Here is a 17,391-nt window from a genome sequence, read left to right on the forward strand (position 1 = left end):
TGAAGCTAATTAGTCTTTAAGAATTTAACTAAATTCACTGAGAAACCTTTCACTGGGTCTTTCTCTGCCTTTTCAACAAGGAAAGTAATCCAATCCCATTGACAACAAAAGATTATTTAAACCTTTAGTCCATTCAGTTGTTAATCTTGTTAAAATGAACTTGACTGGGAGACTCTATTTTTGCCTTCTGATGTTAATTGACATTCATTTTTAATAAAACAGCAGTTAAGAAGGCCAGCATTAATCGCATATTTTAAGGTAATTTATTTTGTACAAGGAAGTCCTATTTTTACGATGGTTCCCTAGTAGACAGAATGTTGAAATGTAAATTGTTGGTTTATTGTTGAAGAATAGCTCATTGCCAGACAGCTGTTATTTTTGGATTGCCTCCCAACTCGGGACAGGATGACATGGTGGGTTAAAACATTCACTGCTGATAATTGGTGGGTTTCAATCATAATCTGGATTTCACCAGTAATATAAACATGTCACTTGCACATGCTCAGTTTCTATAGTGTGTAATGTAAATGAATACAGCACGACAACTGTTCTACAATCATTGCCATTGCAGTAAAGGTACAGGACAGTAAAAGTACAGTAATTGATTTCTAAATGTAAGATAGAAAATAATGTTGGCAAAGTTATAATATAAGCATTAAATGTACTAAATTCAAATTATTCTTCCCATTATTTTAGTACAGTACTAAACCAACTAATACAAACATGCCATTTCCTCCATTAATTTACAGATTGAGTCATTTGAGACCAATCGCACAAAGAGCTCATGTAACACTAACAGCCCCAGTCTTATTTCTGCAATATAAGCTAGTTGTCAGAGATTTGACGTCAGATCAGGAGACATGTAAAAATGGCTGCAGCTTCATTATCATCCATTTCACAGTGTCATACTGTCAAACCTACTTCAATATTATCCTAAACAAATTACCATGAGGTCTATAAATGTTCAGTTGTAGTCAATACAATACTAAATTCTGTTTGATTGACCCTGCTGCCCATCTAGGGGTTTGTCACATGTGCAGAGACTGTCTTGAATGCCTAGCTCCAGTATACATTTAACAGTAATGGGGTTAACTGCTGCAATTAATTTCAATGTGATCACCACAGCAGAAAGAATGCCACAGTTTATGACAACTTCAAAGTCTCTTTAATAAGCTCCAAATTCAAGCAGTTTAATACAACCAATATGTCATTGGACAAAATGCCTTCAAATGTTTCGTTCTGTGCAACCACAGTGAAGCCGACGATTAATAAACATTTCTTTAAATAGACTTGGTAAAATACATTCAGATGTGGAGAATGTCATTTGAGCCATGCAAAACAGGGCAGATAAGTTCAATTCACAAAAAAACATGTCTGGGTGCTGAAATCGAGATACCAAACAAAAAGCTGTTGTCATACTCTGCAGAATTTTCTCAACCAGGCAGTCATCGAGCTGACTGACACCAGGGTAGATGACATCCAGTAAGCGTCTATGCAGGTTGTGGTAAATCTCAGTGAAACCACCAGTCAGTGTGAAATATACTATAGTTCCAAGTCAGCAAATTTAAAATGAAGTGCAGATTGTGCTTCTGCACTTGGACTGTAAATTTAATAGTGAAAGATGGGTTGTACGCCAATCCCCACAGCCAATTTATAAAAGCCTAACTGCTCAACTAATTCAGGATTGAGTCAACAGTGTGGACTGAAATTGGCGAACCCCAAAACAAGCATGGGGTTTGGCATACACAATTAACTCATGGCCAATTGTTGTGTTTCAGGTAATGCAGTACATTGGTGCTGCCTGCTGCTTTACATTATTTCTATTTACGGTGCACTCACTACATAAAGGCAGTCTGCTCCTCCTAGAGGGAGGTACATTGTGGGAAGTAGATGGCAGTCATCTGACTGAATCTGTGCTCTGATCCTTTGAGCAATGGCAAAACATATGGGAGGAAATGCACTAAACATTTCCATATCACTCCACTGGAGGTCTTGGTGAAATAGGAGGAATAGGAGGAGAGAGAAGGAGAGTCTTACCAATCAGTGGCGAGAAATAACAGCATATGTCAAAGTCATGAGTCCTGGTCCAAAAGCATGGATGCAATGCAGGGAAAGGTTTAACAATCTCACATAAATCGCCAGGGTAAATGAGTTCATCTTCAAATGATATATGCCAGCTTCACCACCACCTTCATCTACTGCTCAACCCATAACCTCACCAATACCCATTATACAGGCAGCGCACTCCACCTTCCAGCCAGCTCTTGAGGGGGCATTAAATTCATCTCTGCATATGTAAGGGGTCAGAGACTTCTTTTACAATGCAATGTTTGACCGACTTCTGGATTTTGTTCATATCTCTTACAAGCAATTTAGAAAGAGCATGAAAGTTAAGAGCCACACTGTCCTTGACAGTTACAGTCAATATGCTCATTGTCCAGTATTAAAATTGCATTTATAGCTACAACAGTTGGAGTCCTTTAGCCACAGCCTTTCTAGTTGACACAATGTCATCTCAAACACAAAATTTGAGGTAAACACATTGCTTCATAAGACCCCATCACAGATAGGGCACCCTGCAGAGAGCCGTTGTCCCTCTCCTCCTTCCTCTTATAGCAGCTTGCACTGGTCTGTGTGAATTTTCTTCATTTTTCCAATCATATTCGATTCCAAAAGGTAGGCCTATTGGACCCATTCCTGTATGGAAGCAACTTGTTCCAGCACAATAATTAAATGAGCAGGCAGTACATCAGCACCAGGCAGACACTTGCTGACTAACAAAACATTAACCGAGTAGGAGAAAACTCCAAGCAGACTTGTAATTGTGATAGAAGACAATCATCCAGAAACTAACCTGTAAGTAGCTCATGATTCATTTAATTTTCCTTAGTGCGGAATGCTTCACAGTGTTGTACATTGTGTTCAACTATATATGGTTAAGGCTGGAGTTACAGCATGGCATTTGAAAATGAAAGGGCCAACACCATTTCAGTGGCTCACAGGGACTGGCACCATAACCTGCCTACTTTACATACTGCTGCTGGTTGATAAATGCATGCACAATCCCTTTTAACACAATGTGTTTAGATGCACCTGCTACCAAATATGACACACAGTATAAATTCCATGTCGATGGCAAAGCTTTGTGAACCTAATATCTCTCCTTGTACATAAAATGACATGCTATATCTGAGCGTATAATCTTGCAAGATACCATGCTGGTCCTTCATGACCATTCTGTTCACCAAATCAGAGAATTATTAATTGATACAATATCCTTGCCCTGTGGATAGACAGTTGAAAGTTGGAATCTGCACACAGCCTGTTCTCATCTTGTCTTCATGGACCTTTTCTCCAAATCGTTTCAATTTTCTTAGCAACACCATTGACAAATATTCATTTATGCTGATAATACTGCAGTTCTCCAATGGTAATGTTTATTTTTGCCATTTGATCTCTGTAAAGGTAATGCTGAGGCATCAGCTAGGCTCAGTTTGAAACATAGGAACAGCAGTAGACCATTTAATCCTGGCCCACCATTCAATGAGATCATGGTGATCTGTGACCTAAATTCAGAAACCTGTCTTTGCCTCATATCCCTTGATAACTTTAAACCTCACAACAAAAACTTATCAATTTCAGTTTTAAAATTAGGAATTTATCATGTATTGGTTGCTGTTTGTAGAAGAGAGTTACAAACCTCTACAGTCATTTGCATAAATGAGTACTTCTTGATTCACGCCTGAAAGGTTTGGCTCTCATTTATAGAATATGAGCACAATTTTGCGCTGCTCCGAGGAGTGGAAAGCAAGGCAGGAAGGGGAATTTAACTATATGGGAGGCCGAAAATCTTGAGATTGGAATGAAAATTGGAAGGGTCTGAAGGTGGATAAGTCACCTGGACCAGATGGACCATACTCCAGAGTTCTGAAGGAGATAGCAGTGGAGATTGTAGAGGCATTGGTTGTGATTTTTCAGGAATCACTGGAATCAGGGAGGGACTCAGAGGCCTGGCAAATGGCTAATGTAACAATCCTATTTAAGAAGGGAGGGAGGCAGAAGACAGGAAACTATGGCTAGTTAGCCTGACCTCAGTCATTGGTAGGTTTTAGAGTCCCTTATTAAGAATAAGATTGTGGAGTACTTGGAAGTGCATGGCAAAATAGGGCTTAGGCAGCATGGCTTTGTCAAGGGGAGGACATGCCTGACGATCTGCTAGAATTCTTTGAAGAAGTAATGAGAAAGTTAGACACAGGAAAGCCAGTGGAAGTGATTTATTTAGATTTCCAGAAGACCTTTGGCATGGTACTGCACAGGAGGTAGCTAAATAAGATAAGAGCCCATGGCATTGGGGCAAGGTACTGGCTTGGATAGAGGATTGGCAGAAGGCAGAGGGTGGGGATAAAGGGGCCTTTTTCAGGCTGGCAGCCGGTAACTAATGGAGTTGGGACCACAAATATTGATGTTATACATTAACAATCTAGATTCAAAGCTGAGATCATTGTAGCTAAATTTGCAGATGGCACAAAGATAGGTGGAGGGAGAAGTAGTATTGAGGAAGGGGGGAGGCTGAAAGATAACTTGGACAGGCAAGGAGGGTGGGGAAAGATGTGGCAGATAGAATACAGTGTGGTAAAGTGTTAACCTATGCATTTTGGTAGGAAGCATAGAAGTGTAGACTATTTTCAAAATGGGAAAAAGCTTTAAAAATCTGAAGCACAAAGGGACTTGGGAGACCTGGTTCAGGATTCTCTAAAGGTTAACATGCAGGTTCTGTTGGCAGTTAGGAAGACAATTGCAACGTTAGCATTCATTTCAAAAGGGCTAGAATACAAGAACAGGAGTGTACTGTTGAGTTTGGATAAGGCTCTAGGCAGACCAGATTTGTTTTTTTTGATTTATATATTTATTGTCATGTGTATCTTGTTACAAAATACAGTGAGAAGTATTGTCTAGTGTTGCCACTCACTGGCGCAATCTTAAAACACAGAAGAATAAACCAAAATATAGAATATAAAGGCAGAAAAATTAAGAAATAAAGAGAGTGTCCAACGTTACAGGCCTTCTTCCTAATTGCTCCTTCTTGGGCGATGGGCCTGCTGGCCAGGCGCAAGACCCCTTCACCACGCCACTGCCGTTAGAATGGAATCACCATTCTCCGGTGCCATCTTGCCTCCAACAATGTAACTGGCGCTATTTTGGTTACACACTTGATTACAAAACTGGAATAGAAAAAGAACAGCAAAAATACAGGAGACAAAGCCAAAAGGAATGACCAGATATTAAAGTCTTTTTCAAGTCTTATCTCCATGCAGGCACCCGGGCCAAGGCACAGCCTGGAGTCTCAGGAGGAGTTGAGTGATGATGTTACTGATGTTACTGCCTCCGATCTCCTCCTCCTGTCACTGCCACCTCTGATTCTATAATTAACGGTGCCACAACCAGGTCCTGGAACATGTTCGGATAGGCATATAGTGAGCAGTTTCGGGGCCCATATATACGCTGACCTTGGAGGGAGTCCAGAGGACGTTCACAAGAATGATCCCAGGCATGAAGGGCTTGCCTTATGAGTCCAAAGGGGCAGGGTGTCTGGGGAGGGAGGCACAGCCTCTGGGAAGACAGAGACTGAGTTTCTGGTGGGGGGCGGGGAGTATGGTTGTCTGTGAGGGAGAGGCTCGATCTCTGGGGGAAGAGGCTGGTGTCTGGGTGTTGAGAGGCGGGTGTCTGGGGGTGTGAGAGACAGGGTGTTTAGAGGGGACATGCTGGGTGTCTGGGCGGTGAGAGGCAGGATGTCTGGGGAAGAAGCTGGGTGTCTTGGGTGGGAGACACTAACTGTCTGGGGTTGTGAGAGGCAGAGTTTCTGGGAGCTGAGAGGCTGTGTGCCTGGTGGGGAGAGGCTGGGTGTCTGGGGAAGACAATGTATGTCTAGGGGTGAGAAGCGGCGTATCTGAGGGAGACACTGGGTGTCTGGGGTTGAGAGGCGGCACATCTGGGAGGAAGAGGCAGGGTGTCAGGGTCGGGTGAGATGCAGGGTGTCTGGTGGTGGGAGTGGTTAGGCGAGAGATTGGGTATCTGGCAAAAGGAGCTTGAGTGTCTGTTGCAAATAAAGGAAGGGCGATGACGTCAAGAGTAAGGTGTTCCGCAAAGTAGGTGAGGCACAGGTTTCTGGGTAGGGGGATGGTCAAGCTACAATTGATAAAAGGCAGGATGAATGCTGTCCACAGTCATATCCTGGAACCTGACCTACCAAATTTCTGAGAAAATCCCACAACACTCCCAATCAAGTTAGTTCAGGGATGGACTCCCGAGACCATTGAACCTTTAGATGTTCGAAAATGTTTCTCAGTTTGTGTGTTACACTTTCCACCTATCCAGTTATTTCAAATGATAAAATATTTAAATGTATTAATGTAATTAATGCAATTATAACTTAATATCTTTTAACCTGCTCTTTCAGATCCTTTACACCAGACATCAGCTCCCTGTAGGGTCAGTGGGTTGACTACAAATTCCCAGATGTCTATTAAACTTGTTCTTGAGGCACAAACAGGGAAAAGCTTGGCTATGGTGAAGTTCCTGGCCTCCAGTCAACTGCTTCTTTTGAGACTGCAGCTGAGATTGGGAGTTTACACATTTTGTAGAAGTACACTGTACCACACAAATTAGCAACTTTTTTAAGTTGGAACATAATTTTCTATGCTTCAGGAAGTATGCGCCTAATTAGGTCTTCAGGTTAATTTACCTGTTGATGATTCCCGATAGTACTCTGTTTCTCGCATTCAGTTGTCTTTCTGTATTTCATTAAGTCTACTTTGAATAGTGTCCCGCCCTCTGGATTTTCCTACAAGTCCCTGCCAACCATGTGTCATTCCACCCACAGTGCTTCATTCCAAAGTTCCTTTTCTCACACTGAGCAAAAAATATAAACTTCCCACAAGTGCCGCAGCCTCCACAGATACATTAGGTTTATTGTCTCGGTCTTCGCTGATAGCCCCAGGAAACAGAGAAGAATGTTCAGAATAATATTCTACTCATTCTGGGTGATAAACTACACTTGGTTAGAGATATTGCTGGTAAGTCACTTCTTATGTCCTCTTTATTAGTTAATGCAAAATTCAGTCTTCAGCAGTTGTACAGAGTTCTGCATTCTGGAATTGGGTGGATCAACTTTTAGGGACTGTTCTGTTGTTTCTGAAACCAACATTGGGCACAGATCTGACTATTAAAAGTCTTTTTTCTCAGTTAACTACTATATCAACAGTATAACTACTCTGACAATACTGGTTGTGGCTAATTCTGGTTTCATTCCAGTTCTACTGGATGCAATTCATAGATTTCCCAGCATCTCCAAAACCAAAAATCTATTCAAATCTACCCCGTTCTGCAATGATTTAATATGTAATTTCAGGTTAGAATAATCATTCAATTAAACTAAAGGGTGCATTGATATCCGAAGGTTTTATTTGCTTGCTTTGGGACCATGAAGCATATTTAGAACTTACCATCAGGAGATCATGGAGTGCTGAAGTAGAATCTATGATCTGTGAAGAGTCTCCTTTAGCTTTTCAACACATTAATAAACAGGTACTGAACTGCATCATAAGTTACTCATATATGCATTCATCTTCATTTGTCATAACAAAATGAATGGAAAGAGCACAGGGTGCAAATTTCATGCGAAAAACAAGGTTTCATCCACAGCACAAGTGGTTGACAATTAAGGGGTAAGTGATGCAAAATTATCAATCACTAAAGGAGATAATAAGGCTGCCTGCTGAATGAGAATTGAAAATTGCATATTCTTCACAGTACAGAGTAAATTATCAGGATATAGCAAAAGGAGAATTATTCTGCCGCCAGAAATATTGACAATGGGTGACAAAAATGGAAATGTTATTTCCACAATGTCTTAGAATGCTCCAATTTAGAATTTTGCTTTAATTTTCATTATTACTTCCATTTCCACTCATTTTTAATGATTTAAATGAACATATTAATTAGGGGACTCCTTTGTTAAAATACGGTATGCGGTAGTTTTTTTTTTCTAGATTGCCTTCACTGATATTAAATAGGTTCCATAAAGGCACTTTCCTAATACATTGTTGCATAGACTTCTATTGTGGTTAAATAGTTCCTTGTTATTTTATGCCTTCGGTTAGTCATGGGTTTGACTGTAACTGCTTCCCCTTTAAGAACAATAGGAGCCTGAAATTCCTGACAGATCCAAAATGTAATAGAAGAACATGATCACAGTTATAATGAAGAATTTACCATACAATAGTTATCTCATTCTATGTGCTCAAAAGGGAGGAATATATAATTTATATAGCACCCTACTGTATCTCTTAGCATACTGCATTGCACGTCATATGCATTCCAACTGGTTGCATTTCGCAATAAAAATAATAAACTAACCAGTATTCAATGGTATTCGTGTGAATTGGACAGTGCCCAATTAGTGACCACACATGAGTTGTTAAAAACTGAAGATATTGCAGTCCAAATGCTAGAGTTACATGACTCTTGCCAGCCTGCCATCTGACACAAGATTTAAACAGTGCAAAGTTGCTGTATTTGACTCATCAATATGAATCAAACATGCTAGAAAGATTAATTTGCGTTCTTTTCAGCAACAGTATCCTTCCAATAGCAAGGTGGTCTTAATTCATACCAAATAATTTATCTGGCTTTGAAAATTAAATTTAACAAGTGTAGTGTCTACATCCTTTTAATTGTTTATTGAAGACCTTTAAAAATTAAAAATCCCAATTTATGAAAATCCTTTTCTTACTCTTTCTTCCTTTCTCCCTTAATCGTCCATCTCGTTGTTTTGTTTGTGTACCAAATTTTTCATTGAGGTAAAATTCTATTCACATTTTTCTGGTTCATATTTTGTATAGCCCACTGACAATTTTTGCACTGATTGGTAAACAAGATGTACAGTTGCTTGCCTTTGTTCACTCACATCCCAAATTACTTGTAGAGGGTGCTGAGTTTTTGCATGGTTGACTGACAGGAAGTTCAAGTACACAAGTCCAAAGAAAGTACATCCAAGAGAAAGTCTATCGAAGGCTGTTGCTCAATGTTCATCGCTGTCTGCAAAATCTGGGCCAAAGGATTATTTTGAATTCACCAATGATAATTGGGTAAATCTGATAACCATCTTACTTAGAGCAGTTCCCCACAAACAGCAATAAGCAAGAATGAACAGTTGTTGGTGTTAGTATGAAATGAACAAATTTTGTTGTCGCTGTAATTCATCACAGATGAAATTTTATTGACAAAAGTTCATTTTATCAATATTTTCTGTTGAAGCAAGCATTAATGTGAAATTATGGTACTGTGTGACTCCTAAATAATTCAAGATGTTTGCCTGGATTACATATGTTGTCAGCTTTCAGAGTATTTTGCACAGAGACATCGCATGAGCACTGGAGATTAAAGCTGGAATTCTCCCTCACCACATCCCCTCATCACCTGTGCCATTCCCCCAACTATTACCCGAACCACGCACATTCATGCACACACATAGAAACAAATACAGATACTCATAAAAACACACTCAAAATTAGGGGCCAATTAGACTACAATTAAGGGGGAAAAGAATTCCATTTAAAAAGATCTTCTACTTTTCCTGATTATGCACAGTTAAAATGTTTATAATATTCTGTCTTTTTACTACACATCTACTTCCTACAATAGAATTAAAATGTAATGTGGTTGAGATTGATTTATTTGCCTAATGAATGCTATGAATTGGGAAGTGCTCTATTGTTCGGTACATTTGGCTAGTTGCGCCTCAAAATTCAAAGGAAGATATTTTGACATTATGGGCACATGGGGTTTTAAACAACAAATTCCATGATAGTCATTTTTCATTGGAAATGCAGTAAATTGAATTCAAGTAACCATGACAACATCAGCAAACTCTTCACTGTTCACTGAGCCTGTGACAATCCTGACTCAATGCCACGTCAAGACAAACTTGGAGTCCCTTCAGACATTGCCTGTGGGAATGGCCATCTGTTTCCTGGCAGCTAAATACTTATATAAACTTTTAGTGGGTTGATTTTTAATTTTACTTGTCAGACTTTTATTTCTTTTTTCCACTATAATTTTCTCCCCAACTCTCCTGAAGTTTCCAACTCACATTGAAGTTGTTCTACAGAAACTTTACCCAAGTGCCCTTTCTTCATGTGTGAGCCTTAACTGTGAGTTTTAGCAGGCAGTTCAACCTCATGATCCAATTTTCATCTGGCACCTACACAAGTAAACTTTCCAGCAAGTATTGTCAGATAACAATCAGGAGCAGGAACCCTATCACCCGTGTAATCCCTCAATCCACACCACATAAGGGCCCTTTCACCTATTCCGCATCGCTTCGAACCTACCTCACCCCAGACAGTTACTGCCCATTGCAGTCAAAGATCACTGAGATGAATTGTACAGACCTCTCACAACACCCCAGTTTGACCAATTGTGCTGAAATGTCTGTAATCTTATATATTAATACCATTTTGGTGGTTCGGATTTCAAACTAATGGCATACCGATGTCGTTACTTTTGCAAAGTGTTTAAATAAAAGGCCGGAGTGTCCTTCTGGAACCAAAACCTAATCTAGTGTGTGTCAGAAAGCAGGAGTCTGTAAATCCTGGAGTTGATACAATGGGATTTACAAGAGGGTGTAAACATTGAAAGGCATTAGCTTGTTTTCTATTGAGAATAATCAAGGATGGTTTTAGCTTAGAAATCTGAACACTGATTGTTTCTAGGGCAGTTTAGGAGGAGACCTGACCTGACTGGTCACAAAGATATGTAATTTTCTTTACAATGAATATAAAACAGTTATCCTGGTGTAAAAGTTTACCTTGTGAAACTTTCAGGCCAGGAGTTCTTGATTAGAAATCTGCAGATTATTTATAAACTGAAAAAGTCTAAGGTTTTAATTTCTTGAGTATGGATGTAAGAAGACTTCACAATTTACAACACAGACCTGGGAGAAACAGTTAAGTCAAAGCTAAAGATTCGATAATAGAAAGGCAATTTCTCTGGATTCAACACTGTAAGAAATAGGAGCAGGAGTAGTCTCAAGCCTGTTCTGCCACTCAAGAGGATCATTCTGATCTGACGTACCTCACATCCATTTTTCTGCAGTTTTCCTGTAATCTTTGATTCCCCCACTGATCAAGAAACTATCTCACTCTTAAATATTGACAAGGACTCCGCCCCACTGCTTTCTGTAGCAAGGAGTTCCAAAGGCTTCCCGTAAATCTGTAAGTTCTGTGTTAGGGAAAAGATGAAGCTTTGTTTTGCTGTGTGTTTTAAGAGATTTGAATTGGATGAGAGTTATTGTCACACGTACACAGATGAGTGCAGTGAAAAGTTAACAAGTCGCCATTTCTGGTGCCATCTTTGGTACAAAGGTACCTAAGCACAGAATCTTCAGTACAATTTCATTGGACAAAAATAAATCAGCAAATAAAGAAAAGTCCAGCACTGCCGATTGTAGAAATAAATTAGAAAATAGAGAAGTAAAAAGTTCAGAACAAGTTTTAGTCTGTGCTTGATATTAGTATAGCTTGGTTTGTTTCATTCTATATCTTTTATGCAAAAACCATTTTTTTTATCATTAAAGGAAATCCGCAAGCTTGTCTGAGGTTTGTGTGAATGGCCATCTCATTTTATTTACAAATGATCTATTAAGCCAAATTTTATTCTGGGATAACAAGGTGCAGAGCTGGATGAACACAGCAGGCCAAGCAGCATCAGAGGAGCAGGAAGGCTGATGTTTCAGGCCTAGACTCTTCTTCAGAAATGGGGGAGGGGAAGGGGATTCTGAAATAAATAGGGAGAGAGGGGGAGGCGGATAGAAGATGGATAAAGAAGAAGATAGGTTCAGAGGAGACAGACAGGTCAAAGAGGCGGGGGTGGAGCCAGTAAAGGTGAGTGTAGGTGGGGAGTTAGAGAGGGGATAGGTCAGTCCAGGGAAGACGAACAGGTCAAGGGGGCGGGATGAGGCTAGTAGGTAGGAGATGGGGGTGGGGCTTGGGGTGGGAGGAGGGGATAGGTGGGAGGGAGGACAGGTTAGGGAGGCGGGGACAAGCTGGGCTGGTTTTGGGATGCGGTTGGGGAACCAGTAGTACCATCATCTGGGATCATGACATTATTAACAGAAACATGGGGGAGTGCACTTACAAAGTGACCCATAAGCAGCCTATTGTAAGTGTTCTGGATCAAGGTCCATTTTTACCTATCTAAACATACAATTAGTTTGATTGGAAGGATGAGAATCCAGTTGTTGAGGTCCATTTAGAAGCCAGTAACAAAGGGAGGGCTAAGAATGTAGGTCTGTGGAAGGAGTTTGAGAAATTGAGCTCTAACTTAATAAGCAGAACCTCAACGGTAACACTTTCTGGATTTCTACCTGAGCCAGGCGCAAATTGTCAGAGGATCAAATCGACTGCAAAATTAAACACATGGCTGAAAAAATGTAGCAATTCACAATGAGTGACACGAGTACTGGGGAGGGAACGGAATAGGCTCCACAAAAGCTGGACTGGGATCATCATCCTGGTGAATTGCATAAATAGAAGTGTTGATAGCACACTTGAAGCTAGAAAGTCTTCAGGGAGAGTGGGGTTAGGTGAATAGAAAATTGGAATTTAAAGAGAAAATCAGATGCAGAAGATCAGTGTCATGATGTGGATAAAGAGAAACAGAGGGGGAAGAGGAATTGTCAGAAAGTCCTATGTTAAGATACGTGCAAAGGTTGTTGCAAAACCAAAGTTAAAATTAGAGCCTGCTTATCTCAATGCACTAGGCATTCATAATAAAATCAATAAAATAGCAGCACAAAAAGAGTTAAAGTATCCAGATTTAATCATCATTTTGGAGACATGGAGCAGGATTTTCAGTCTTGGATCAAGACTTCAATGTCGGGGTCATTTTGGAATCATAAACACAGACTCTGTGGAAAACAGTCAACCAGCAACTTACTTTTTTTCCAAATTGGTAAATTAGTGCTTAGATGGTCACATCCCAGAGAAAATATTGAAGTCATCCAGTTTAGAAGAAGCTGCAGACTTTAAGTAGGAGAGAGAAGTGGGGCACCACTGTCTGGAAGCAGTCTCTCTGCAAATGTATTAGTATTTACATGAAAAATAAGCTCAGCTACTAATGTGGAAGCAAAGCCATTTGACCACCATCTCACCTCTGGAAAAGTCACCTGGGTACGGGATGGTACCAACAACTAGCTTGTTGACTGGTGGCACAAACCTTGCCTGCCCACCTGTCATCATATAGCAATGAAATTTCAGCCCATGTTTTCCAGGCAACCAGGGTTTTGATATCGATATTCCAACATAGGCTATATTTCAAAAAGACAGGCAGCATGGAAAATGAGGATGATGTAAGGATCTCAGTTGGAAGGGATCTTTCTCAGAAGATCCAGAAGTAGAACCAGCTTGCATGCAGATGAGAAAGGGCAAATATCAGAAAACACCATGTAAGTATTTTATAGTCACCCCCAACAGTTGTTACATCATTGGGCAGGCCATTATGTAAGAAATAATTGGTAGTTGCAACAAAGGCAATACAATAATGGTGGGAGACACTCAAATTAATATAGGCTGGGCAATTCAAAATGGCAAATGAATCTGAAACATAAGTTATAAAATGCCTTGGTGGCAACTTCCTGGGACAATATATCATCAATACATCTAAGGAAAAAGCTATTGAGGATCTAATATTGTGTACTGAAGGGTAGCAGGGTCATTTGAAACTTGGGGGTGGTGTCATCTCTGCTTTTTGGTGACTTACCGCAAGCCAATGTTCAGGATGATGAGCCACGTTTAAACAATGGAACCAATGAATATCTGGTGGTGATGGAGGCAAACTAGAACCTCAAAGGATAACAGCTGTGTACAGGTGAAAGATCCTACAGATGCGATGTAAATTGTGTGATTTGAAAATGTATTAAGTAATAACATTTAAGTTTGGAATTTGAACTAGTGACATATAGGTTTTGGTCTGTGTATCTGAAAGGGTTTAATTATTAACTTGTAAAGCTTTCTGAAGCTATTTCATTTTTAAATGTGTGACAAAGATAATTTTTGAGGACTAATGGGAATTTGTTTAAATCTGGAGAGTTTTTAATGAGCAAACAAAGCAACCAATACAGCACATTGGCTTCAATTAGAAGGATCTGGATTTGCATGCTTTTTGGCTCAGTGGAAACATCTTTGGTTTGAGGAAAGCTTTCAGCTCAGGTTTTCAGAAATCCTGATTGAAGCAGGATGTGTAAAACTATTTCTTCTGAAGAAAGGAGATAGTTTACAATTGTTAATAAATAGATTGCAATTGTTTAAGGAGTTTAGTTTGAAAGTTCCAGACTGAAAGTGTTTGGTTAAAACCTGAAGGTGTTAGTTGAAGCTAAGAAAGTCTAAGCTTAGTTTCATGAAGATACGTAGAATGGGTTGTTAGATACTTAGGCATTCCATGGTTCTCCTTGTTGGAGTTCCATCTGTGAGTGAGTGAGAACCTGTTCTGTTTCTGATACTTCCCACACAGCTTCACTGGAATTGTTAGCACAGGATTTAGTCCCAGCAGTGGCTATCATTACTGCAGAGTGCAGTGTTTCAATGGTGCAGAGAAATGGAGGAGAAACACTTGTGCCCGCAAGCCCAGGACGAGAAGCAATCGCCAGTAGATGGCAAACTGCCTCTATGTGAAAAAATCAATCGATGAATGTTCTTTCAGGATGTGGGGGAGCTATAGGAGGGCCAGAGTCTATTGTCCTTGATGCCATTTCTTCCAGATGAACAAGGTAGAGTGTCGCCACTGACTGAGGGTGTCCCAGTACAATTTCACAGCACTATGCCAACTGTCTCAGTGGGACCTGTGATCTGACGAGTGGGTGGCCATCCTACCCTGTGGCTACCAAGCTGATAGCTGCACTCAACTGTGATGTGATTGGATACTTCCAAAGATCCAATGGGGACCTGTGTGGGATCACATAACCTTCAACCCACAAATATATCAAAACTGTTACTGATACAGTCTGCAACACAATGCAGCCATTGCTGATGATTCCATTATACAGCTCCATGAGTGAAGCCAAGCACAAATACAATGCAGCCCAGCCTTCAACTGGAACCCTCGAAGAGCAGACAATAATCCTCCTGAGGACGAGATTCTGATGACAATATCAGTCTGGGGCGACTTTGTAGTTCAGCCAGACACAATGTGCCACATTAATGTTACCATGCTGTGGCCTGCCCGACTGACTCAGGCAGTAATGAAGGCTGAAGAGCTCTGAGAGCAGGAGGAGGAAAATGAGGACGTTAAGCAGGAGGAACATTGCCTTCAATGTGATAGAACTGTACAACATTGGGTATTACAAGCTAGACAGGGCTTACTTAACAGTCAGTTCCAGTTGATGTGATCTGGCTGCAGTGATTATTAGTTGACTGTATATTTATTGTTGATCGAAAGGCAAACAGTCCCTATATGTTGGCAGAAGTATACACAGCTTTCTTTGGTTTGGTTTTCCTTTATGTTTACTGTTGTTGAATAAAGGTGAATGTTTTCAATTGTTTGAAGGTTTCCCAAGATGTTGATAAAGAGGGATTCAATGATGTTAATGTCATCCAATGGCAAAGGATATTGGCTAGATTGTCTATTATTGGAGATGGTCATTGCCTGACATTTGTGTGGTGCAAATGTTACTTGTCGCTTGTCAGCCCAACTTGGATATTGTCCAAATCTTGTTGCAATTGAACACGGACTGCTTCAGTACTTGAAGAGTCATGAATAGTACTGAACATTGTTCAATGATCAGCAAACATTCCACTTTTGACCTTATGCCGGGGTGGGGTGGAGTGGTCATTTCTGAAGTAGCTGAAAGTGGTTAGACCTAGCACTCTACCTTGAGGAACTCCTGTAGAGATTTCCCGGAGCTGAGATGACTGACCTCCAAATACCACAACTATCGTCCTATGTGTCAGGTATGACTCCAATCAGCCAAGAGAATTTCCCCTGATTCTCATTGATTCCATATTTGTTTGGGCTCCTTGATGCCACACTCAGGTGAATGCAGCCTTGATGTCAAGGGCTGTCACTCTCACCTCACCTCTGGAATTCAGCTCTTTTGTCCATGCTTGAACCAAGGCTGTAATGAGGTCAGGAGCTGGCAGGACCCAAACTGGGCGTCACTGAGCAGGTTATTGCTGAGCAGTTGCTGCTTGATAGCACTGTTGATGACACCTTCCATCACTTTACTGATGAACAAGAGTAGACTGATGGGGCGGTAATTAGCCGGGTTGGATTTGTCCTGCTTTATGTGTACAGGACATACTTGGGTAATCTTCCACATTATTGGGTAAATACTCCTGTTTAAGGTGTACTAGAACTGCTTGCTGCAGGAGTGACAAGGAGTGAAGAGCTTAGATTTGTTCCATTGGTTGTGGAATTTCTTAGATCTGTATATCACTTACTGTTCTTGTGTTTGTCACACAAGTAGTCCTGTTTGGTAGTTTCACCAGGTTAACACCTTATTTTTGGGTATGTCTGGTGCTATTCCAGGCATGTCCTCCTGCACTGTCATTGAACCAGTGTGGATCCCCTGGCTTGATCACAGTTGTGGAATAGACAATACGAGATTGTGGGCTGTACTGGAGTATGTTTCTGCTGCTGCTAATAGCCCACAATACCTCATGGATGCTCAGATTTTGTGCCAGTTTGAAGTCTATTCAATTTAGCATGATGATACTGCCACACAGTATGATCCTCTATGTGAAGAAGAGACTTTGTCTCCACAAGAACTGTGCAATGGTCACTCATACCAATGAGTGGTATGTATCTGTGGCAGGCAGATTGGGAAGGATGATGTCAAGTACGTTTTTCTCGCTTCTTTGTTCCTTCACCACCTGGCACAGACCCAGTCTAGCAATTATGTGCTTTAAGACTCAATCAGTTTGGTCAGTAGTGGTGGGGCTAAACCACCCTTATTGATGGACATTGTAATCCCCCAACCAGAGTACATTTTGTGTCTTTGCCACTCTCAGTGCTTCCTTCAAGTGGTTCTCGACATAGGGGAGTACTGATTCATCAGCCAAGGAGGGGCAGTACATTACTAATCAACAGGAGATTTCCTTGCCCATATTTGACCTGTTGCCACAAGAATTCATGGAGTCCCGAATCAATATTGGATTCCCAGAGCAACTCCCCACTGATTATATACCACATTGCTGAATCAGTGGGATAGGACATACCCAGCAATAGTTATGCATGGTACATTGCTTGTAAAGTATGATTCCATGAGTATGACCATATCAGGCTATTGTTTGACTAGACAGTCAGACATCTCTCTTAGATTTGGCACCAGCCCCCAAA

Source organism: Rhincodon typus, chromosome 1, assembly GCF_021869965.1.
Source record: "Rhincodon typus isolate 14 chromosome 1, sRhiTyp1.1, whole genome shotgun sequence".
NCBI classification, from domain to species: Eukaryota; Metazoa; Chordata; class Chondrichthyes; order Orectolobiformes; family Rhincodontidae; genus Rhincodon; species Rhincodon typus.